The 26,199-nt window shown below is 38.2% G+C and overlaps 1 protein-coding gene across 9 annotated transcripts in view; it reads left to right on the top strand.

Annotated features, from left to right (window-relative positions):
• Positions 1–26,199, top strand: part of QTMAN (queuosine-tRNA mannosyltransferase) — a 197,184-nt gene that overhangs the window by 10,918 nt on the left and 160,067 nt on the right. For 7 of the 9 annotated variants that reach the window (XR_014853547.1, XM_085067150.1, XM_085067154.1 and 4 more), the window contains exon 1: positions 11,536–11,675. The exons of 1 other annotated variant lie outside the window; for it this stretch is intronic. The gene's annotated coding sequence lies outside the window, so the exon portion shown is untranslated. Of the gene's footprint in view, positions 1–11,535; positions 11,676–16,549; positions 16,670–26,199 lie in introns of those variants that run through there. One more of the 9 variants, XM_085067149.1, reaches the window with a different exon arrangement.

Genomic DNA, 26,199 nt, shown 5'->3' with positions numbered 1-26,199 from the left:
TTTTAACATGTGTGGGGATGATTTGATCAGTGTAATTACAACCTGGACTTGCTGGGGAGACTTGGCTTGCTCAAGAAACCCCTTCAGGTATGTAACAGGTGTTATTCAGTGTGGAGAGCACACATCTTCCAAGTGCAATGTGTTATTTTGTTTTGGGAAATAATATATCTTTATTTTTTTTGTGAGCTGGTCTGAAAACTTGTTATGTGAAGAAGTGACTAAGCCTCTGTTTGAAAAGTTTTAGTGGTTCTTCATTGTCATCAGTTCATAGTGACAAGTGTTCAGAAAATGTTGTGATGAGGTAGTTATTATTCAGCTTATTTCACAAAGAAGGTGTACAGAAACCCTTTTAAATCATGGGAGAAGAAGTTACAGAAACATTGATTTGATTCTTCCTCATAGGTAGAAAAATGCTGTGTTGCAGCTCATGTCATCTTAGCTTTAATTTGCTGAGTTTTCAGGTAAGCACAGAAAGTCTTTATACACAAATGCAAAAAATTTAATGAGACACTTAATTGCATGTCCAAGCTGGGATATCTTGTTTGAGGTGATCTTCATTTCTATCTCTGCTTTAGCATCCTGGGATCATCTGGGAAGCTCCAGAATCAGTTGTAGGCTCTCCTTGCCCTTTCAGGTTTGTGTTTAGAAAATTCCTTTTAATCATGGTGGCCCCCTGAGGCACCTGCACAGTCTGGTTTCAGGGATGTTTCCCGCAGGCTGGTGTTTGTCCTGCAATAAGATAGTCATGTTGGAGACCTGTATTTGCATCTTGGGGTGAAGTCAGTGAAGACTGAAGGCTGGTAATGCATCTTTCAGAAAGTCAAATTTAGAAGATTAAGAATTGAAATCACTCCGTAATTAAGATTTTGCTTTTCCAACTGTAAACCCAGCGTCTGAATGTACAAAACAAACAAAAACTGCCACAGGCATGCGAGCACAACCTGTTTCACATGAAACTAAGCATCCCAAATACTCTCCAGAAATTAGTCTAAGAACAGTTAATTTTGAGAAAAGCTTTTCTTGGGGTAGAGAAATAAAGATTTCCATGGGATTCACAAGCAAAATACAACTATCTTCTATGAAATATTGGAAGCAGTGCTGGTGATGTGTCAGTTTAGGGTGGAGAGGAGGAGAAAGGGTTTCTAATAATTCCAAATAAGTTCCCTTTCCTTGGGGACATTTTTTATTTAGCAGGAGTGTTACTCAGGATAGGTAAATGATAACACAATGTCACTTGAGTGCTGTAAAGGCATATTAATTACTAAGATTACTTTTAAACCATAGCCTTTCCTGCCTTAGTGAAGCAGCCACTCTGGTCCTGCTCTTATCCCTGTTCTTTCTGAACCAGGGATTTGCCCTCTATTCTTTGCAGTTTGCTATGGTTAGCTATAAGGACATGAAGAATTGATAAAAATTGTTTTTTTGAAGGTAGTGAAAGGTCTGGAGTCAGTCTGATAAATAGAGAGGGATAACTTGTAACGAGAAACACACAGTAGTGTCAAAACTGTTGTAAATTTTCAAAAACTACTTTTCATCTTCATCCAACCATGACTCAAATAAAGAGCATTCCCTTTATGGCCTGCAGCACAATACAAGTTGTACTTTGCTAGCTTTTGGTTAAAGCGATGAACATATTATTTGAATTTTAGGAAAGAGAATTTGAAAACGTACTATATTTAGGGTTTAGTCTTGAAGTTATAAGAATAACTAGTGGTTCTTGCTGTTGTTGCATCTTTCAGTGTTCATGTGCAAAGAATGATGAGATCAGAGTTGTCACTGGGAACATTTAGTTTTTCACGCAAAGTATTTTTGGGCAGCTTTTATTTGGAAGAATATGGGATGGAATATAAAAGAAAGAGCCTAAGAAATTATCATTTATTTTAGAAGGTCACAAATTATAATTGTTTGGGTGCTGTTTTCTGCAGTTAGTGTCTGAAAAAGGTGAGTGTAAATCAGATGAATGCAAATCAGGCTAAAGCACTTCTCAAAGTGGATGTTTGACCTTGGAATTCTCATAATTTGATGTAGTTGTCTTCTCAGATACCTGGGAAGTCTATGATTTTATTGTAATTGGAATCTGGACACACTTAGGAATGAGAAGTCAGTTCTGTTACATGTTGTATTTGCATGTAACTCACATAATGTGAGAGTTTGCATGAAAGCAAATGATGTGATTTCATTCAGCCTCTCTAGTACACAGAACTATTGTGCTGTCAATAAAAACCATCATTTCTTTACATTATTGAGCTTTATTTCCAGCCAAGGAGTAGTACATTAAAGTATTGGGCCATCTTTAGTTGCTATATTTTATGTCTCCATTTTGAATGTGCATACCTCCTTGGCCCTGACTCATTGGAAGACCTAGGGAATATTCTCTTCCAAGCAGGTCATCCAGACATGGGTGTGGGAGAGGTTGAACTTGAAATTATAGTGATATTGTATTGACACAGTAGTGGTTTTATTAAGGAGGACTTAGTTCTCCTGAATCCTTCTGTTGCACCTCTGTGGTATGGCATGAAAGCCAGTGTGACATCAGTGTTTTATGGTGTTTCAGCCCTTAACTGGTTCTTGGCCTCCTGGCTGAAGTTGTGTCTCTTTTCCAAGCATTTAATTGCATAAAAATTCAGGGGATCAACATTTTTTTTTAATTTTCAGTTTGCTAGGCTGAGCCTTGCCCCCAACCTCCTTCCCCCCAGCTAACCACTTTTCCACACAGACTTCTATAAAACTTGATCATATTTTTTTGCCGTCTCTGCTTTCATCAGGTGAAAATCTCATTACTGTGATGCTGGTGTCTACTAACCCCAAATCTTTTTGTAGAAACTCCTTATGCTCTGTATTTAGAGAGTTGGCAGGTATTATATCCTATTTGAAGGAAGCAATTACATTCTTAAAACAGTGTCATTTTGAAAATGAGCTAATGGTGTGTGTATATGTACACATATATGTATATCAGAGAATGATTTGAAAAGGAGCTTAAAGGCCATACAAATAAACCATAGAACATCCTGAAATAGGTACAACCAAATCCCAGTTATACAAACAAAAATTGAGCATCAAAATAGTTGTGTATTCAGTGTTAATGATCTGTATTTCATATGAAAGGCTGACCTTTTTGACACATTTTGTTCAGAAGTAAAGAACAGGCTGATCTGTTTCTCCCACAGTTGCAAGGGCAGTTGGAAATTTGGTTGATCTTATTTTTTTCAGCATAACTATCACAGGGAATGATAGGGCTGGTTGCTGAGATTGCAGAGGACTGTTCAGCCCCAGGCATCTTCCACTATGTGTGAAGAATTATTCTGGTTAATGCAAAAAACAAAAAGAAAAAAAAAAGTGCCTAAGTTCAGACCAAACACTGACTCAGATCAAGAAAACTGTGATCCTTCACAGTGATTTAAAATGGATGCATGAGGCTTATATATGATGGTTCATATAAATCAAGGCAAATGGGCATTAGATTACACATTCATCATTGTGATTATCACTTGAATTGCTTAGCATTGTAACCTGGTAAGCATTGGCCAGTGCTGTATTTAACGGTAAAGAAAGTATTAGAAAATTATATTCTGAATTTTATTTAATTAATTAGGGTGGTCTAAGGCTCTACAACTTGGAGTTTGAGGCAGAGAGGTAAATTGATATTGTCAAGAGCCTGCACATTCTGCATGGGGTGTGTGGGTTTTTATACATTCAGTGATCTAGCTACTTAGGTATAAAGCAAGCATTTTACTTCAGTAAAATCTATTCGATATGCTATTTTTAAGCCAATAAAAACTATTTAAAATATCCTATGTTAAATATGTAAATGCTTTCCTGTGGCCAAATAAATTTTGTCCACACAATTGTGTAACTTCAGCTTAAGCCACTTTTCAGCTTCCAGCCTCTTAATTGTTCTTTAATCTATGGAACACAAAGAATTAAATGTGTCCAGTCTTATTAAACTTTTGGTTCATTTCATTATGATCAGGGAGATGATTCACAGTTTGTATTTTGAGATGTGGGCCATTGTTATTTTTGTGGGCAGCTCTCTTTCCTTTGCATGTTCACTGCTGAGTAGGTGAAAAGGTCCAGGAGTATGTGGAGACAATGTATAGACTGTGGTATGATACAAGTGTACAGTCCTGTATCATTTTGATGGCTGGCTGGACAGTGATTCTGCTTGGAATTATGACCTTAATGTTATCCTTGTTGTGAGAGGAGCTGCAGATGTTTCAGGGTCACAAGTGAAGTTCCTCACCTGAGGCTGATGTCGGGATACACAGTGAAATACATCTCATTTCCTTTTATTGTCCTTTATGCATAAGTAGATCTAGGAAGGCCTGGTAAGTGTGGAATTAGCGTTTATTTCCTTAGGAGTTAAATTAGACTAGTCACTAGTTCTGTTCAAGGATTCTCATGGATCTTACACAGCCATTCCTGCTGCTTGTCATCCAAAGCTCCCTGTTTTTGCATTACTGTGGGCTCTGTGGCATTTCATTTAACACCAGTAAAAATCTCCATCAGAACTTCTTAGTGTTGATGGTCTATAATAACTTGGAATATTTTTTTTGCGCACTACTGTGATTTTTGAGGGGGAAAAAAATCCATATATTTTCATTCTTAGTGGAAACTGCAGATGGGAACCTCGAAGAGGAACACCAAGGGGCATCCTCTGTAGCTTGTTGACAATGTATTTGGTCAAGAAAACAAACAGTTTAAGGAACATGACGTGTGGTTCTTGATGCAGAACAAATGCTTCTGTAAGCTTAATACATTGGAAAACATTTGTTCAAAAGCAAGTCTCCCCTGTGCAAAATTTGCCCCTGTAGTATTACTGAGGTCAGTATCCATGTAGGTTCTCATCCATACTCAGTGTAGTGCCTGAGGTCAGCTTTGGCTTGTAAATGCAACTTTAAGGAATGTTTTGTCTGGTCCTGTTAAAAAGCATCTCTGGAAGTTGTTTGTTTAGAAACTTATTTATTCCAGCTCTTCTTGGACTTGTCTTCAGTTCCTGCTGAAAAAACAACAGCTTTAAATGAAACATTGTGTCCTGCTTTACAAGGTTTGTGGAAATAATCTTTATGTGTATACATACGCTCATTGACTGCTTTTTGATATTAATTTGAAGATGAGTATTTTCAGTTCTGGGCGTTTAATAGACTTTTCTGTTCTTTACTAAACCTGCGCATGAAAAAATGTGAGTTTTGTGGGAATAATGACTGTTGTAAGTTGATGAGTTACTAGGGTCTGTGATTCAGGGAGGCATTATCAAAATGCTGTTTCATAAAAATCAAATAAACTCTGTGACTGATTAAGGGGGCAAGTTCACATGTCCTTGTAGTTCTCTGAACATCCTGGCTTGACTCGTTGCTACCAGAAAGGTGTCTGCACTTCATCATGTGTTGGCATGTTCCTCAAGACTCAGCATTCCTCTTCTGTATTATTTCTTGATAGTTCTTTCATTAATCCTTCAAAAGTGCTGGACTGCTTAATGGAGTCAGAATAAAAATAATGCATTTTCAGAAAGTCTTCCAGTGTGTTCTGTTTGCTTTCTGCATCTCACTTAAGTGTTAATCAATTAAATGATTCTGATTCTAGTCACTCCCCAGGTTAGATCTCGGCGATACAGGGATGGATAAATGTACTCTGTAAATTAGGTGTGAAACGGTTGGGGAAATGCACAAGCTGGTGCTCTGCAGAGCCAAGGCAGGTCTGGCTGGGCTTTATTTTAGCTCATGTGTGGGCAGGCTGGCAAGGCTAGTGCTGAGCTGGAGAAGTGCATGTCCTGGGAGGAAATTGCTCCTTCAGGAAAATGTTCAGGTGTTCATTTTCTACCTGTTCATGACTTCAGTTCTGGCACCTAGACTGGTCTTTTCTGCTCTTCTGATTTTTTTTTTTTTTTTTAACACTTCTAAAATTCTGAGATGATAGTAGTGAGTCACAGGCCATCAGGTGCCACAGTTTTGCTTATAAACAGAACCAGAGTATTTTAACAAAAAATTGTTGCCAACTCTCCTTAAGGATTCTGCCTAAAACATAAAGCTTAGTTTATGATATTACATAGACAGTGAAAAAAAAAAAAAGCTTGTGTTTCTTGGGTCTTGTATTATTTCAAAATTAGATTTATCATAGGTACATTGTGATATGCAGATATGCAGAGTGGCTCTTCCCTGGAAGTGTGTGTCTGCTGAAGATGTCCAGTGTGATCTCTGATGGAGCTGACCTGGATGCAAGTAATTGGTTATTGACAGAAATCCATTTATATGCTGTGTGAACAAAGGAAACACATCAGAAGGAAAGGTGCAGCTGCCTCCACTTTCCTAGTTGAGAATTTTCCAGTCCTGAAAACCCAGTCTTGGCAGATGGCAGATGCCAAGGATGGAGACCTGGGCCTGCTCTAGTCTCCACTTAAGATCTTTCCCCAGATTTCCTTTGCCCATTCTGAAATAATTTAATTGAATGTATCTTACCCCTAGCATTCACATATTCAGCAACCTGCAAGTTCTGCTCAAGCTGTGAATTTTAGAGGATGTCTAATGTTCTGTTTGAAGGTGAGGTTCCTGTTACATTTTTTTCCTTAAATTTTATGAGCATTTTATATAATGATGTTCCTGTCATGCTTTTGGCCATGAATCAGCACAGCATTTCTGTGCAGGCTTTAATTGAAGCGTGGAGTTGTCTTGCTGTGCAAATGTTGAAGTCAGTGAGACTATTAATTAAAATTAAGTATCTGCATAAGTGCTTTTTCTAAAAATAAGTTGCTTCATAACAGCTTTGGGCCATATTTGGGAAGGAGGGGGTTGTTTTTTGAAACTTTGGAAATAGGTATATAATTCTCTCTGAACTGCATGATGATAAAATGTAGCAGCAATACCAGAGGGCAGAATGTTCATGGGAAGAAGTGTGAGTTTTCTGCCTTGTCAGATGTCACCTAAGCTGCTATTTATTGATTTTTAAACAGAGTAAAACCGTTATGGCTTTTGTATTGCACAGAGAATGGTGGAGGACTTTAGAAGTTGCTGCTTAAGCTGCCCCTGTAGTGAAAGCACACAAGTGACAGGAATCAATCAGTTCTTCACCTTCCTTACCGAGTGCCTGCCTGCAACTCTGTTTTTCTTCCATCAGTTACTTAAAGTTGGAGCTTTTTAGAATGAGACTCCTTAGCTACTTGTGTTGTGTGTCATTTATGTTTTCTAGCAGTAGTTGAAGCCATAAAAAATATTATCAGGGAATACTGAGCTGTGGCTTTCCCCCTATGTATTAGACAATTTACAATACAAATTTACTGTACAATTTACCTTATAAAATTATCTGATTTATGAATTCTCATGGTACCTTGGCAGAACAGCATCCTTTTATCTCCATAGTCTGGCTCTTTACCAGACTCACTTTATCATGCCAGCCTGTTACCTTTTTTCTGATTTCTTTTGAAAATAGACTCATTACAAGCTGCAGCATTTCCCACCTGCAGCAAACCAATAAATTAATAGTGGAGGGAAGAGATCACTGGAAAATGGATAAGAGGAATGTGCATCAAGCTGCCTGTGCTATCAGGCTTCTCATTGCACCTTTCTGTCTCTCCCAACACTGATCTTCCAGATCTCTGACCTGCCTTTTTTGCAGGTGTGTGGTGTGTATAAAGCACTGGACACAGAGCTAAGCAGGAAAAGATGAGGGACCTTAATGCAAGTGATGCCAGCTGGGATGAAGCCTTGTTTGCCTGAGGTCACACAGAGCTCTGATGCAGGATTGGACGGCAGGTGTTTTCTGACCACGAGATGATTCTTCTGAGGTGCTTCAGCACAATGTGTGTTGATATCCCCAAGCTGTTGGTTTCTTACTGCTGCAGTTCTTAGTCTGTTGTTTATCTTGTAGTCCAGGATTAGTAGCAGAAGTTGAGAATCCCACTTGTATGTGAATAGTGAGTGTTTCTTGGTTGTTTCTAAAAGTGGGACTCCATAGGTTCCTATTTAAAGTCATTAATTAATATTGTTGATGGGATTGCATTTGCTTAGTGTCTACTGCTAAAAGTTTCTGTAAAGCACTGTCACATGAACACAAAGCAAAATTTACATTGTTTGGGGAAAAAATACCAAATGTTGCCATCTTTACAGTGAGCACATCAGTTGCTCTTTATTGCTTTTTAAATTTGATTTTGTTGTAGTGCGGTGAGCTTTTCAATAAACATAGTGGTTTCATTTATAGAACACTAGAATTATTGTTAATGCCCAGTTTCATACTGCGAATTACGTATGTAATATTGTGTCCAGTGGGATCCTGGATCACAGAATTTGCATAGTTATAGTGCTGGTGACATCGTATCTCATACAAAGAACCCAGGGACCTGATACAATATCAGTAAAACTGTCTCATAGGTATGATTCAAGCAGTTTTATTAGCAACATATGGGGTATGAAGGAGCCACAGAGGGTAGTTTTGAGTGTAAGGGTGCTGGCCTATCTTTTTCAGCCTGTAATTATATCAGTCCTCTTCTATGGCATTATTTGTTGCTGCTCTGGGATTGCTGAAAAATAACTACTAATATGATGACACAAAGGATCAGAATAAATTATAATTGTTGACTTTACAAGAAATTCATTGGCAAAAAGGCTTACTGTCCTAAGCTCAGATGTCATTTCTGGTACAGCTTCAGAGCTAAGCCACTGCACTAAATAATATATTTTTCATAGTGTTAGGGTTTTCTGGCAACCTTATCCTGCTGTATTGGATGCTTTTGTGATCTGACAGATACAAGGAAGAAACTTTTTGGCTGCATTTTGGTTTTTAATCTTAAGCTAAAGGAGTGCATTTTGTTTAATTGATGGTGGGATATTGAACTCTTGTTCCCCAAATGGAACATATTCTAATTAATCATCTTGAAATAAAGAGTTCATAATTTAAATTATGACATTAAAAACTTGCGAAAATATAATTAGAAAATTATAGTAGTGCTCTGTTTAGTTGTACTCCTCAAAATCATTAAATACTAAAAAATAACTTTTACATGTTGTAAAAATGATGAAAGTTTGGGGGTTTAATGTTTCTGCCAGTTGGCTGAACTGAAGAGCCACAGTGTATATGTAGCTATTAAAGAAAATTTCTATTTGACTACTTCCCAGATAATTTTTTATAATCCATGTGTTTTAAAAACCCTGGGCTGAGCAATGTCTCTTTGCACAAGGGGCTGTGTAGGGAATTGGGCCTATTATATGGGCTCTATTCAGAGTTACTTCTGAATTGTTTTATTATACATTGAGGTTCAGCATGGAAAAAACAGTCTGGGACCTCTGTGCAGCTTCACTGATGTGGAAGTGTCTTTTCATCCACTTTCCTCCATTCCATTTCCATTGCTTCAGTGTTGATCATACTGTGGTTGCAGTAATATAATAAATATATAATTTTATCTGGAAGGGATTCTTAGAATTGTTCATCCCTTGTTTTCAGGTAGGATGAAAGTTTTTTGAATCATTCCTGACTTAATTATACATTAAAAAAATACGGTAAAAAAAATCAAATTTATAATTTAATTGCTAAGCTTCATTCTTAGGGCTTAAGCTCTCTGCTAGCATTTCATTTTTTTTGTGAGCTTTTCTGGCTTCCAGAAACTTTTGAAGATAATTGCAGGTGATTGAAGAGTTATTTTAAAAAGACCTCTGACTTTGCTGGTCTGTATTTGTTTTGAAAAGTATCCTCTCATCTTATTTCTGTTTTATCTCTTTGGAAGCTCGGACTGGAAACTCTCACAAATTTGCTGCTGTTGAGAATCCCAAGTTCTGTGAAAATTGAAGTAAAATAATATTAAGCGTTGTAATTTTGAGCAATAAGTAGAAACATGTAGTCGAACTTGTGATTGAGAACTGGACAGATGTCAACTTGTAGCTGCATAAACATCACAATCTTCTGATCTTTGTGTCTAATGCAGTTGGTCCCTTGGCTCCAACACAACCAGCTACAGGGTGAAATGGTCATTTTCAGTGTGCCTCAAAGTCAGCTTGCTCTTTAGACATCATTAAGCATAAACTTGTACTGTCTTAATGTAATTTTTTTCCCTTTTCAATGTAATTTTGCTTTTTTCATACTTTTTCTCCTTTCCCATATCATTTTTTGTTTGGAGTAGACAGTTCACGCCCACTTTGCTAAAGATGGTCAAGGAGTGATTTCTGAAATTAACTATTAAATAAAAAAAGTTATGTAAACATATCTGGACATCACATCATAGGAACTTCAGAGCTGTCTCAGGAGCCTCTAGAGCCACTCATGTTAATTGTTGCATATCTTGTAAATGTGTTTATTTCAAAGTACTGGAAGCCTTCCAAGAAATTTCTGTATTTAAAAGGGCAAAAAGGATGTCACAGTGGGTTTAGTTCAGGACAAAATAAAGTAAAGGTTAACTTGGACTTCCATCAGTAAAAGCTTAAAAGCTGAAAAAAACAAAAATGTTGGTCACTATGGTTTTGTGATCGAAGGATTTGTGAGACAAAGCTGATTTTTTTTTTTAAATAGGATTGTGTGTCTGGCCTTTATTGCTGTATTTAACTAATTTCTTTTGAAGCATTAGATCTTTGCAATGCAGTATTTTAATATAAAAACTTAAGTTATATGTAGCTGAGACAGAAAAGATTAAAAATATCCTGTTGCTTAAAGTGTAACTTTTAATGAGATGAGAAAGGTCTACGTCTTGAGGTTCTCCAATGTGTTCATGGCCCACTTAGTCAGCAATTTCATTGGTGATTTAATTTTTTGCTGCTTTATTTTTCAGGTGATGCAAAGAATACTGGAGAAATACATCTGCAGTTAGTCACGTAGTTCAGTCACCAAAATAGAGTGAACTGTAGTTGGTACAGAAAACAGGTTGGGAAACCCCACAGTGAGAATACAGGGGTGACATGAGGAGAGGCAGAGAGAGCTGGGACAGGTCAGCCTGAAGATGAGTGGGCTCAGGGGCACAAACTGAAATAGAGGAAATTCCATTAAAATGTGAAGTTTTTTGTTTTGAGTGGCCAAACACTAAAGCAAGTTGCCCTGAGGGGCTCCATCCATGGAGATACTCAGAACTCGAGGTGGTTTGGGGGATCCTCCTGTTCTCTGGTGTGGGCAGAGGGTTTGGACTGGTGACTCTCTGGAGGTCCATCAGTGACTGTGGGCTCTTCTGTCTATTGCCTTTAGTTCACACGTGCTCTGTCTTCACAGATATTATTAGACTGAGGAAAATATTTGGGATAAATACTTGTGTGATGTAGTATTGGGCAGTATTTGGATGAAGCTTCTTCATGGAATCACAGAATGGTTTGGCTTGGAAGAGACCTTACAGATCATCCAATGCCAGCCCCCTGCTGTAGTAGGGACACCTTTCACTAGACCAGGTTGTTCCAAGCCCCATCCACAGCTGGTCTTCAGCACTTCCAGGGATGGGGAGACCACAACCTCTCTGGACAACCTTTAGCCTCTTCTTAGCCTAAGCCAGTTGGAAGGTTAGACCAGATGAGCTGAAATTCTTTTTTCCTTTCTCCCCCACCTCTGTTTAGATTAAAGAATGCTACTACAATCAGGAAAATTGGACTGAAGCAGATAGGATGGATTGGGAAAATTACTTCTCAGCACTGAGATCCATAGCCGACATTCCCAAACTGCTTTGGTGAAGACCTCTGAAGCAGCACCACCTGGTATTTTAGTGCTCCCAGTTTTGGATGCAGGTAATAATGTTTCTGATGAATATGTGTTTGTTAGATGAAAAGGGGAGAGAGTGTAGTTCCCTGTTTGAGAAGCTCGATGGGTTTGGAATTCTTGGTGTTAGTAGATGTGTTCTAATGATTTTTTACTGTGCTTGCCCTGAAATGATGGCACAGTTCACATTGTGCTTCCAGTGTATGGTAAGTCTGACAAGGCTGCAGGTTTTGGGAATCGAAGGAATCTTTCCTTCAAGGAACAGTTAGCAATCTGCTCTATTTCACTTTTTCTCCTTTTCAGTCAAAACCTGGATTGACATGGTTGCAGCAGCAGAGGTGGGAGATGTTAAGATCTTGAATGAAATATGTCTGCTAACAATTAGGCTGCACCTGTAATTCAAGTAGACTGGCTTCATGTGGGTATAAGAGTGACAGACCTTAATGACAGCTGGGACCTACAGCAAAATTGGAAGAGACAACAAAAAAAATGTGGCCATTCAGATATATATTTATGTAACTCCCCACCGCCTCCCCCCCAAAAAAACTAACATATGTTCACACTAATGGCAGTCAATTGCAAATTGAGATTGTATTTTATATTTTTGGTGGGGAAAATTAGTTTTCCTCACACCAAGAATTAATCAATTTGGTTGTATCTTCAAGTTAAAATGACACTTCAACATAATTTCTGTGCGTCTAAAACTATTCTAAGCCTGGTCTGTTTAAGGAAACAAGCTGGTGTGACATAGACTGTGTCAGTGCCATTCCTTCTCCTCTCCCCTTCCAGTAACTTCTGAACTCATCAGGCAACCTGTACTGAATTTACCAGAAGAGTAGGTGCTACAGGAAATAACAGGCTTTCAACTACTCACATGAAATCCACACCGAGAACTCTATATTTTTAAGTTATGAATTCATTTATGATTAATGTTTTAATTATTTGTGTCCTAATTTCAGCCATGTTTCAAATTTAATTAAATTAGAGATACAGAAGTAAGCAACAAACTACAAACCCTTCCTTCTTTCTCAAATTGCTTACAAGCACCACAATGCTTTCTCAATGGGGGATTTTGTCCAGAGAAGCTGTGGCTGCCCCTGGATCCCTGGAAGTGTCCAGGGCCAGGTTGGATGGGGCTTGGAGCAACTTGGGATAGTGGAAGGTGTCCCTGCCCATGGCAGGGGATTGGAATAAGATGTTCTTGAAGGTCCCTTCCAATCCACACCATTCTGATATTCTGAAGTCTTCTATTGCTCTGTAGGTTGTTACTGGTAGAAGCTTTTTTTTTTTTTCAAGATGAAAACACAGCCCCTTAAAATCTGAGGAACGTGTCTCAGTGCAAAGCACAATATCCTGTGTTCAAACAGCAGCAGTGAGGAAGGAGCAGAGACACTTGAATCATGTGGTTACTAGTGTCAATGTGCTTCAGAGACTAAAACTTGAACCTTTTCTCACACTTTCCCCATGCAGAAGAAAAGGCAAGTGCAGGCCTTGAATTGGTGCATGGTATGTACTCATATCTATTTATACATAGGCTGATAGGTTTTTTTCCTGACAACTTAAATTTGAATATTATCTACTGGAAATGTCACAGGATTCTGGTAAACAGTTAATAATTATTTTTAGGTGATTTCCAGTGTGTAATCTCATTAGCTCACTGTTTCAGCATATTTGATGACACTGTATTCAGGTTTTTGGGTTTTTTTGTTAATGAGACAATGCGGGGGTAGTTACTCAGATGTTTGCTAGGAAACAACAGCTGGATGGGTGCTAGCTGGAACCTGCCAGTTCAGCTGGGCCAATATGCTTGATAGGACCCTGGCACAGAATACCTCTTGCAGAGCTAAGTCTTAAAATGCCAGTTTTCTGTCTTGCATCTTTTTATTGTTGTGGGTTTTTTTGTTTGTTTGTTGTGTAATTGTTCATAAATATATTCTTAGAGCAATTCTAAGCATGTCTTATGGGCACAGTTACAAACAATTAAAAAAGAATGCTTAGGATGGGCTCAAAGTATTCCAAATACACACTTTATATATAAATATATATTTTTATATATATACATCCCTTCACTTTAGGGATATTTAACCTTTACTGGCTTAGAGACCCTGTGCCAGAATAGCAATGTTGATCTGTAGGAAGCATTATTCTTACTGAGATACAGTCTGTGCAGAACTCTTGATCCTGGCTCACCTGGAGCATCAAAGTTGTGAAATAAACCCTGGATTTTAGAGTGTGATAGTTTTGAAGCACTGGACAAGCTTTCTAGGCTGACTGGTTCATCTCAGGTTAGAATGGAAACTAAAACCCCTCCCTGCAAAAGAGGGGGAAGCCTAAAGAGGAAATAATGACTTAAAATATACTTTCATCTGCTGTACTGAAAGAAGATAAAGGTGGGTCGGGTTTTTTAAAAAACTTTTTATGCAGACAAGCTGAGTTTTGTCATGTAGTTTTTTGGCAATTTAATTACAGTCTTAAAAATGCTTAAGTGACTGTACAGTTCTAAAAGCATTTGACAAAACCTGTGCCTTCTGTGGTCAGCAAAACTTACTGGTCGGGATTGCATGTTTTTAGCCTGTAAGGCTATTGGCAGCTGAAAGAGTTGTGAATTCCTGTATCTTTTGTGAAGCTGTAATGAAAATGAAGTTATCATTGTGAAGCTTCCAGTTTTGACAGTTAGAATGGCCCTTCGATCTCTGAAGGCTGCTGGATTCTCCATACAAGTTGAAACTATAAACATTTTATGGCATGAGATGAGTTGCTGGGATCCAAACATAAATTTTAGAATGAAAAAGAAAAAAAATTGAGTGAATGCCTGAATGCTTGAATGTATTGAATTGCTGCAGTGAAAAAGAGCCATGTGGTATTTTGGTAACTTCTGTGCATTGGAAAACTATAGATTACAGGTGAATTGGACCTGCAGACATTCTGTGTGTAGGAATATGATTTTATTTTAGTAAAACAGCACTTTCTGTTCAGCTTGCATCGTCCAGACTGCTGAAGAGTTTTACCAGATTAAGTATTTCTATGTATTAGTCATTGTGGAGGGAGAAAGGAGTCCAAGACCATGGGCCAAAACCACAGTCTGTAACTTTCTTTTTTGCATAGAAAAGCATGCAGGGAAAATAAAATTTTCCTGTTCCTTCTTTGAAAATGAAAACAAAGGAGATTGACATCCTTTTACTCTCTCAGTCAAGTGTCACTCATCCTGAAGTTGTAATAATCAATTCAGGATGGCTACTTACACTTCTTTACAAAATTGGATGAAAGAGCTTTGCAGATAAGTTAAAGACCACAGGAAAAGAAAAAGCTCATAACTTCATAACTTTAAACTGAATTAGTTGTTTCTTTGAATTGCTTGTTTTTAGTCATGTTGCCATAGGTATCAAAGCAGTGAGCTATTATCATTCCTTTGTAAGGATTGCTGCTGTTTTATATTCACGTTGCAGCAGATCAAAGGATGGGGCTGCAGACACGGAAGGGAAGGTGTGTTGTTTCGAAGATATGCAAACACACCTAGAGAAAGCTGCTCCAGGTACTGCAGATGCACTGACGGGGATTTGCGGATGGCGGCAGCATCATTGCATTCCTGAAAATATTTATCTTGGTTGCTAAAGCTCTTGCTGACTTTTTTTTAATCTCTGCCAGCTAAAAGTCACTCAGATGCTGCTGCTCTCTACACTTAGAGGTTTGTCTTGGTGTTTGGAAGGACCTGGTGTGTTAACTGCCACTGAGTGTTAATGATACATCCTGCACTTACTGATCTGTGTTCAACTCTGCTTAACCCAAAATGATGTCTCCAATTGAAGTGAATTTGCAAAACCTTGCTGGCACAGGATGCCCAGAGAAGCTGTGGCTGCCCCTGGATCCCTGGAAGTGTCCAAGGCCAGGCTGGATGAGACTTGGAGCAACCTGGGATAGTGCAAGGTGTCCTGCCCTTGGCAGGAGATTGGAACAAGATGATCTTTAAAGTCCATTTCCACCCAAACTATTCTGTGATCAAGGAGTAAATAGAAAAAAATAATTTTGGTGCCAAGTGTTACTGCAACACGTACTGAGAAGTTTTGGCTTAACCTTGTGCACAACTTCATACATGTCATTGCCAGTAATTTAAGTGTGAGCCACTCATCTGCCTGATGTTGCTCTCCATGACAAAGATTTCCCCATCACAAAGAAGTAATCTATTTATCTTTCCATAAGCACATCTAGTCAAGTCATGGAAACACAACCTACATGAGCAGAGCCCTCAGCTCACACCTGCAAGCAGAGCTGTAGGAACCTGTGAAGATTCTTGTACCAAACCCAGGATTTTTGGGGATGATGATTGTTTTTGCACTTGCATCTTTTTGTACTGTTTTTATTTAGTGTCATTTCACTAAATAAAGGTTTAGTTTAATCCGAACTTGAAAGACCTGCTTTAAAGCTGCATGCATGACTGATTTTCTTTTGAAGACTTGAATCTATTTACAGAATCTTTCTACTGTTTTTAACTAACTTCTTTGCAATGTTTTCTTTTAACTCTGGAAATTCATTAGCTGTAAACCACGTGTAAAACGTCTTCAGTCTTTGAATTGATGTTTTATTTAGAAGCCTAGCATATCTGTGTATCTAAATTAAAAACAGAAAACTATTTAGTGAGGAAATAGTTAATAACAAAACATTACAAATAGTGTTTGAAGAGGCTGTTAGTTTGCTCAGGAAGTTTTCATTTTTTTAATCTGCTGCCTCATTATTTGTCATAGTGAAACTGCTCCTTACCAATCATACCAATCCCTTACATGATCAAATGAAAGTGGAGTTTACAGTTCTGGGTGGAAAATACTGAGTTAGGCTTACTGGGCCATATTCTGCATTGAAGTGAAATGGTAAGAACCCAAAGTATTTCCTGGAGTGATTATTTTCACAGGATTGCAAATGGGATTCTTAGTATCTTTTGGGAATGACTGAGATTCTCCAAAGTTTATGACTAAAGGCACCTCAAAGCTTGATGTCAGCTGGTCAAAAATTGGAGTGAAAGAATCTGGAGGTGAGTATTGAGAGCTGCTCCAGGAGCTGCACTGGTGGTGTTGGTGGATGCTGTTCTCTCCCCAGTTGTGTAATGGGTCAATTTTTGCTCTGTTATTTCAAGATGGGGACTTTTGGTAGTCACTAAACTTCTCTTTTCTCTGTCATGGATGAATGACCTTAAGAACCTTCTAGTTTCAATAATTGTGCTTTATCTACTTTTTCCAGCCCCAAAATACCTGGTTTTTTAGTGCCCTCAGTGCATAAAGTCATAGTGGATAAATTGTAAGGTGATTTTGTTTTTAATCAGTCATTGAGGTAGATGTTTTAATACTGAAAAGTTAAGTAGCTTACATAAAAAGTTGCTGACTTGTGCTTTTTTGTTGCTTTATAAAGCATCAACATTTTTGTCAAAATACTCTGTGTGCTAAGTAACAGGTGAACATGATTAGAGGGATGAAGCACCTCTCCTACAAGGAAAGGCTAAGGGAATAAGGATTGTTCAGCCTGGAAAAGGGACACTTCAGTGTGATAAAATTGTAAACTTCCAGTACCGGAAGGGAACCTACAAGAAAGATGGAGAGAGACAATTTATGTGGGCATGGAGTGACAGGACACAGGGAATGGATTCACATTGACAGAGGGCAGGGTGATAAGGGATATTGAGAGGAAATTCTTCCTTGTGAGGGTGGTGAGACCCTGGCACAGGGTGCCCAGAGAAGCTGTGGCTGCTCCTGGATCCCTAGAAGTGTCCAAGGCCAGGCTGGACAGGGCTTGGAGCAACCTGGGACAGTGGAAGGTGTTCCTGCCCATGGCAGGGGGGTAGGACTGGATGATCTTTAAGGTTCCTTCCAACCCAAATCATTCTATGACTTTGTCTCTGAGTGAACAATATAAACTGACTATTTGCAAGTCACATACATTTTGTAATTGCTGCTTCTTCCTAAACAACATCTTTCAGAAGCTCTTGCGTGTTCTCTTTGAATACAAAGCAGTTTGGTAACACTGGAAATGTTTTAGAGTACAGCAGTGAGTTGTTATATTGAAAGACTTGAAGAGGCAATACATTAGGCTAAAAGCAGTGGCAGTACCTGCAGAGCTCACTGTACGTGCCCTTAAGCAAAAGATAATAATTAGTTGGTTGTATTCCCCTGCAAACCTACCCAAGTGTCGATGTTTATGAATTGCAAAGATCACCAGCTCGAGCTCTGAGCTGCCAGAGTTGTTTATGGCCCTTCAATTTTTAATGTACCTATAAGATGTTTTGATGAGGGTATTTAATCCAAAGGGATTTGCATGCCATAATCATACCTCTGGTGGTTCCAGCACAAAAGTGAGGGTAGTTCTTCAAAATATTTTAAGTGCTAACTTCCACTTCAGTATTAATAATGAACAGTAAGAACATCTCTGAAAAGATCTTCATGTTTCGTTGGCCAAACAGGATTTGGCTGCTTCTGTGATGATGGTCATTAAAAGTGGTGAAGTATCTGTTGTTGGGTAGCCTGAGGAGTGAGAAGTTGCTCACAGCTTGGGGATACCTGCTTTGCTAATTAGTTCATACACATTCAGCTCAGGCGATTTGCACTTCAATCAAAAGGAAATATTTGACTAGAATTGACTTTCCCTGGTATCCTGGTACAGTGGATGCTGGTGCTGTGCTTCCTAAAACCACAGGTGTAAGAACATTGTGGTTTAAATAAAAATAAAATGTAAATGTTAGTTGCAAGTTTACACAGGATACATGTAGGGGGTTTTATATATAATTTGTAATATATTGAAAAAAAATGTGTCTATATATATATTAAAAATTAGATTTATCATTTTAGCCATGTGTATTTTAAAGCATGTGCATGCAGACTCCAAAAGTTTAACCTTTTTGTTGTTTCAGGAGTTTCAATGTTTCGTTGCATATTCCTGTGAATACGGCAAAACTGGTAAAAAAATAAGATAAGAACTGGGTCTGAGCAGAGCCTCCTTGTGCCAAATGTTCAATGATTGATGGGGACATCATGAGCAGGAGGGTGAACTTGTATTAGCTGAATTTGGGGGCAAAGAAGTAAAACTTTTTTTAACTGGAAGATGCTAGTGTGAAGTCTTCATATGAAAGCTCTTGAGTTATCAAGTTTGACTTCTGTTTAGCAAAAGAACTTAAAATTCCACTTGGGGATGGAAGGAAATAACGTAATTTTTATTATTAATAACAATTATTTTCTTGTCACAGAATCACAAAATGGTTTGGGTTGGAAGGAACCTTAAAGACCTTCTAGTTGGTTTTGGTGAGTTAAAATAAGGCACGAGGGGAAAAAAAGAAAAGAGATCATGTGAAAATATATTACCTGAACCATATTTAAGCTAATTTTAATCTGAGTTATCTCCACTGAAGGATAAGAGTGGGAGGAGTTTGTCACCAGGCAAGGCAAAATATCAAAATGACAAATTACGCTGTAGCAGGGCTGAGGAGTTACAGTAAATCCCTGAGCTGCAAAGCAGGCTTTTAAAAACTGTGGCAAGACTATCCCCAATATAAATATAGCTGGTTGCATTTTGGTATAATTCTATTAGTTGTCATGGCTCTGTTGAGGAGATCACATTGTGCCATGGGACAGTGCTGGTGGCTTCATGTGGAGAGGAAATGTAAAGCTTGGACATGTTTGGAACATGTATGTTCATCATCTTATATATTATATAAAATATACATGTGTATATATGTGTCTGTAACCATCTACTAAAGTATGCAAGAATATTATCATGCAAAGTGTGTTATACCATATATCAAAAGATATAATTTTATATATAGATTTATATAATGTAACATTATATATAGACCCTCCCATGTGTGCTCAGTCCTGGGAGCTCTCATGTGAGTAGGTGCAGCTCGAGGGAGGCTGGCAGAAGCAGACCTGGTGTATTTTTCAGAAGCCTTTGGTTAACAGCAGCCCTGTTTCAGCCACGTGCTTTTCTGGAAAACAGCCTTTTCTTAGAAATTATTAAGCCAACTGGCATTTAACTTCTGTTCTGTAGCAGATAAGAATTTTTTTAGATCACAGGAGATAATGTATCATGTGTTGGTAGCCTCCATCACACTTTCTCAGTAAATCTCCTCTAGTAGTTTTTGCAAAGCTTTAATTGTGATCCATTAATTCAAAGTGAGTTAATTTAATCTTAAATATTTCTCGAATGACCATGTGATCAGAATCTCTCCTGCTGGACTTTCCTCCAGTACTTACCTGTTTCTGGTTCTTCAGGTAAAATAAAGTTACTTCTCTAATAAATCTACAGAATTCACACCTTGTTTTTTTCATTCCCTATTTTCAAACATAGCTACTTATTTTCTGAATGCTTAAACACAGCAGCAAAGTAATTTGATTGTCAAATGCAGTCCTAACACCTTATATTTCTTTTACTGATCATTTAATGTAGGTGCTGCTGGAAATCCCATAGTTTTCTAGATTTATTAAAACTGAAGCATCTCTGTAAGCAAAAATACATCTTTTTGCAGCAAAGATTAGTGCAGAAAGTTATTGGGAACATTCCAACAAAATAATTGCTTTACTCATGTAGTTTACTTGAATTGGGGGTGTACAATCCCAGCAACATTAAGCAGAAATAAATAAAATCTACAAGCAAAGAGGTTTACATATGCAAAATATAAATTCCATGAACATAACTGATGCATTGAAGAGCCTGAACAGCAGCTGTCAGAATTCTGCAAGAAAATGATGCCTCACAGTTATGAAACATGAAGAAAAGCACTTGTACAGTCCCACCTTAACCCTGTAAACAGGGAATTTTTCCTTCTGCAAGAGGTGAGCATTTGCTGCACAGTGTTACTACTTCTGTGATAGTTGATTCATCCCTTTGCTATGCAAATTTTAAGTATACAAGGATTCAGTACTTTTATTTAAGAAATATGCCTGCAGGCTGTATTGGTAGGCTTTAGGGAGATATCTGGTTTGGTGTGAAATAAATAGTTGTTCAAAGATCACATGAATTTATGCCTTAGAAGATGAAAAGTGATGCTGTGAGCGTTTTGAGAGCACCCCCCTGTACCCAGCACGTGAGCTCGCCACTTGGTTTTGGTTTTTCAAACAAACCTCACCAACCTCATGGAAAATCACAGAGCAGCAATGTGTCACCTTAGAATTCTGAGAATTAGGGGTTGAATTTGAGACACCCCAAGCTCTGGGGGTTTGACTCTTGGAGTAAATCCTTGCTGGTCCTGGTTGAGGGAGTCATTGCCTTTGCTTCAGCTTGTCTTCAGCCCATTTGAGTGCTTAGCTTTTAATGAAGTGGATTTAAATGCCATATTTCAGGTTTATGTGTTACTTGTAGGCATCCAAGTCTGCATATTTTGAACAAAATGGGAGGAAAGAAAAACAAACCTGAAAGCATTTGAGTGAGAGACAGCTTTGGTATTTACAGTTGGTGTTGAAGATTTGTCTTGCTAAAGAAAGCAAAGTATTCACTTAAAAGCTATTTGCTGCCTAATATGAACCACATTTTAATACACAATTGCAAAGTTATAATGCAATTTTAATAAAATTTAGGTTGTAAAACAGCTGTTTCATGAAGCCCAGCCCCTTTTTATTCTGCTGCTATCAAAAACATTAATTGACTCCTCCCTACAGTGTGAAATTCTCTCTTGATGTAGTTTTACTCCTTTCTCTCAACCAGCATCATTCTTTCTGCTGTAGTTTTTTTTCTGCTGCAGAGGAACAGTGTGTTTGGGAAATACTTCTTTTCTGTGAATAACTTTATCTTCATTTATATAACTGTAGTGAGGACTTTTATGCCTTAATGATCTGAACTAAAGAAATTAACCTGCTTGTTACCTTTCCTATAGATGACTGCTACATCTGACTTAAAGTGCAAATCAGCCCAGAAGTTTAAATGCCTGAACTTGTTTGTTGTGTGCCTACTCAGGTAATAGCCACTGAAATTAATATCCTCATGCTGGTCATGGAAAAACTAGTTACAGTGATTTAAAGAGCTGATGGGAATAAATTGCTGTTCTCTAGGTGAGGTGCCAGCAGCCCTTCCTCATGTGTCTCCCTTTCCTACCTCCCCCAAATATACTCCCTCATCTTAACTTTGTCATTTTTAATTCTGTCCTATTGTTTCCATTGAGAGGGATTAGTAAAGATAAATTTCAGCTTTCCTAGCATTAACTTTAGCTTATATCTGTCATACATTTCCTAGCTAAACTAAATACTGCTTTTTTTTTCTTTTTTTTTTACTGTCACACTTCATCTGAAAGAACCAGTCTACCTAGAGCTGGGTACTGCTGGGTTTTTAGTGCAGAAAAATGATTAATAGTTGTATATTTTCAGAGGTTTTCCCTTTTTTTGTGTGATGTTAGCCTTTCCTGATTGTCACTGGCCATGGGAACAGCGCAGAGCTTCACGAGGCCTCATGTCTGGTATTGCTTGGTGGAGGTACAGCTGCCAACCCAATGGCCTGAATGGTGACCTCACCTGGCTGCTGGGAACTTCCAGATAGTGCCAATTAGGCATGGAAGCAATTAAAATAATGTACTTGGCACTGGTGAGGCCACATTTCAAATACTGTGTTCAGTTTTGGGCCTCTCATGACAAGGACATTGAGGGGCTGGAGTGTGTCCAGAGAAAAGGAATGGAGCTGGGGAAGGGGCTGGAGCACCAGGAGTGGCTGAGGGGCTCAGCCTGGAGAAAAGTCATAACTTGATTGCAAACACTTTATAACAGCTTTTACTTAAAAAAAAAAAAAAAATTGAAATGGAAACACATCACTAAACAACATGAAGTCAACCTAACCTGTGTGTCCTGGGCAATCAGGATCTGTTTTACTGCAATTGTGTGTTAGCAAAAGTCAGAATTGTTATTATTTGTAAGAGAGGAAGAGCAGAAAATAGTATTTTATATAAAAGCTGCCTGTCTGCCTCATGACCTGTACATGTGTGAGAGCTGATGTTTTCTGCTGTTGCTTTTAATTACAGATTTTTCTGTAGCACTTGCATGCACAATTCACTGCCCTGCCTTCTGATTTTACCTGTTCTGACAAAGTGTACACAGATAATTGTTCAAATAGAAATTAGCATGGTATTTAGGGGTGTTTTTTGTTTCTGAATTTGACAAAATTACTACATTTCATTTACATACTCAGGTTTTCTTAGGTAGTGATTTCCTCCTGCGTGTAAGTAATGCTCTTAGCAGCGACGGTGCTTTGAACTGTCACTTCATCCCACTTGAAGTTAATTACTCCAAAACTGGGGAGGTTTTCTTTTTTTAATTTTTTTTTTTTTTTTTTACATTAACCATTTTCATATCAAGCATCTCCCTCTGCTGAGGATGTCAGTGTGAGGTAGGAATAACTGCAGCAAAGTGAAGAGCAGAGCAGTTGAGCCTTTGATCATGTGGAAATGTAAGGATGTGTTGAAGTTTGCAGCGGCGCGTTCCTGCCGCCTGCACGAGGCTTACTCTGCCGTGTTCCCCAGGTCTCTGGCTTGAGGGAGATTTGAGAAGTCCTTAGCAGGCTCGGCAGTAAAACCCAAATATCCTCTCAAGCCAGGGTGCTTTAAGTCTTTGCTCAGACTGCTTAGTAGGCACAGAATGAGGGAGATAAGATATTTTTAGCTTTTAAATTCAAAGAAACCTTTCAATTAAAGGAGTTCTTGACAGTTTTAAATGCTCTGTTCTTGCCGTGTTTGTACCAGATGATGAGGAATGGGGTGATTTTGATTTTTTTTTTTTCCTTTTGGAGAGGAGGAAAAACTATCCAATTTAAATTATATTGTTGCAGTTTAAAGCATCAAATGGCATACTTTATATTTGCTGTTCCCGGTAGTTTCTCCAAAAGGATTGGAAAAAGGCCTCTTATCCTGTAGTGTTGTGAGCAGGACACCGAACATATCCGAATTTAGATACCAGCAGGTTGCTTTCAAAGTGGTTGTGGAGGATGATCTGATTTTTGTGATTTAATAATTCTACGTGCAAAGTCACACAGGTTTGTGTGAGGCTTTTCCCTGCTGCTGGAGGCAATGAAGCACAAAGCTTGAAATATATATATATATATATGTATAATTTTTTATTTTAGAAGAGAAAGTAAGTGTCACAGCTCACGATAGAGCTCCATAGTGTGAAGAAACAAGGGATCATAGGGTAATTCAGATTGGAACTGCTCTTTGGAGGCCACCTTGTCCATCCTCCTGCTCAGGGCAGAGTTGGCCATGAGCCTATGATACCTCTATCCAAGTGTATGTAATCATGGAATACTTGAGTATTACATGATCTCTCTGGAGTGTCTGCATTTCATCTAGTGCAACTTTCTAGTTCACATTGAGGGATATGACTCACAAGGCTGTATTTATATTCTTTACATTATAAAATGTGCCTTATAAAGGCTTCAGATTATTTTTCTCAAGATTTGGATTCTGTGTGATCAGAATTCAGGCAGTACAGAGTGAAGCCTGTATCTCCTTGGACTATGTTCTGGGATTATATGTGAAATACAGAAGTATTTATATTTTTCCCTAACACCAACAATGCCTTCCTTGCGGGCATTTCTTTTCTATAAAGATTTAGTAAGTTTAATAGTTACTGTGAAATATTTGTGTCTCCTTTCTGCAAAGAATTGAAAGAGGAATTTTTTTTTTTCTATTGGCATTTAAAAAGCAGGAAAAAAGTGACTACTACCACAGAATTTTATTAATGAATGATTTACACTGGTTCCAGCTGTGACCATGTGGTTAGTCCTTCACTGAGCAACAATGGGTATTTTCTTTCTGCTTTTATTTAATTTCCAAGAATGTGTCATCTGTTACATTAACTGCTGCCAGTATACCCCGTGTAAACTGGTATTTTTTATTTCCCTGAAGCATAAGATGAATACCCACCCATATCCTTCTGGAACTACAGTTTTAAATGAATTGGGAATTTTATTGACTATATCTGATTCAGCAAGCCAAAATCATAAAAGTTAAAATATTTATTAAATGCACTAGACTGTAGGATGCCTTGCTCTCTGGTAGTGCAAAAGATAGATATTTTCACTTTTAAAATTCTATCTTAATATTTTATTACAGCAATACAATGTGTTATAGAGGTGGACAAGCCTGCAGATTGAAATGTGGATAGTCCAGATTGTTCCTTTCCCTCGACCATATGGTGTAGTTCTAAAAGCCTTTTGTACGCTGTCTGTTCAGTTAATTGTAAACTCTGTCTTTAACGTACCTTAAAAATGAGATATATGTGAACTAAAAGTCAGCATATCCTCTGCTAAGGAAAGTTTGCTCGAATAAATCTAAATTCACAGTCCTGGTCTCTTGGTAGATTTTCTTTCTGGGTGAATTTTGAAAGTCTTTCACCGTTCCTTGGTAACGAATGTGAAGCCTGTGTGTGTGGAGAGACAGGTTTTTCCATTTCCTCCTAGGGAAGGGGGGGAGATTTGAGAATATAATGAACATTTCATAATATTTTTGCTTGGCAGACAGCTCTGCCAGTGGGTGATGTGCAGGAACATCGAAGATTTCTGACAGATGGATGGTAGGACTGCTAATACACCTACACACGCTTCGGCGTCTGATGTTCCCGGTGTTTCTCTGATGCCCGAGAAACTCATGCTCACATTTCAGTCTGATGTTGCCCAGTGAGGGCTTTCAGAAGAGCACAAACCAAATCTAACTCAAGATCTTCATATGCCCAGAGAGAGGTGATTTCTTATATTCCTCACAAAGCATTTTTTACAGAGGCAAATGGATTTTTAACATAATAAAGGGTTAAAAATCGGTTGTTAAAGAGTTTCAGAAGCAATTTTATCTTCTATTCTTTTGCCATAAACTATTTAGGAAAGTGACTTGTTTAGAATGCAGATAGGGTTGATACATCTAAAGGGGAAGACACAAAAGTGTAGGAGTCTCACTGAAACTAATTTTCTGTGGGTTCCAATCTGGTTTTTAGCATTGGAGGGTGTTTGCTCAGTGGCAGTTTCTGTGGTAGACAAGGCTCACATACTTTGTGGCTTTGGAAATAAGAATCCACCAAAATTAAAAAAGAAGGAAAAGCCAAAACACTGGGAATCAAGCAGTAAGTAAATGACAGTAGTGGAGAGTGAGATTAATGTGCTGTGAGAGGCCTCTCATAATGAGACTTACTGATCAGTGCTGCATATCTGAAGTTTTCACAGGAGTTCAGATCATTCTCTCAATATCTGGATGTAGAGGAATAGGTAACCTTAGGGTATATTAAAAAGAACAAATGCAACTTTTTTCTGCCTACAGAAGTTAAATAACTCCTGACTTCTGTGCATGCAGAAACTGAGAGAATTTCAGCAAGTCATCTCAAAATGGAAACAAATAGTGACCAATAGCACACTTATTTCTCTCCAGTAGTTAGTATGCTTGTTCTAAAATAATGTAACAATTGTGAATTTAAATAATGTGCTGGTAACTAAACAGCAAAAAGCTGTTGGAAAATTGTAATTTTCCTTACACTGGGAAGAATTTGTTTCCAATATCCCATCTAACCCTGCCCCTCTGGCAGTGTGCATTCATTCCCCCTTGTCCTCTCACTTCAGGCC

The sequence above is a fragment of the Lichenostomus cassidix genome, chromosome 7, assembly GCF_008360975.1.
Source record: "Lichenostomus cassidix isolate B80296 chromosome 7, HeHo_3.0, whole genome shotgun sequence".
Lineage (NCBI taxonomy): Eukaryota > Metazoa > Chordata > Aves > Passeriformes > Meliphagidae > Lichenostomus > Lichenostomus cassidix.
The sequence above is the reverse complement of the archived record's forward strand: the minus strand, read 5'-3'. Positions and strand labels throughout refer to the sequence as shown.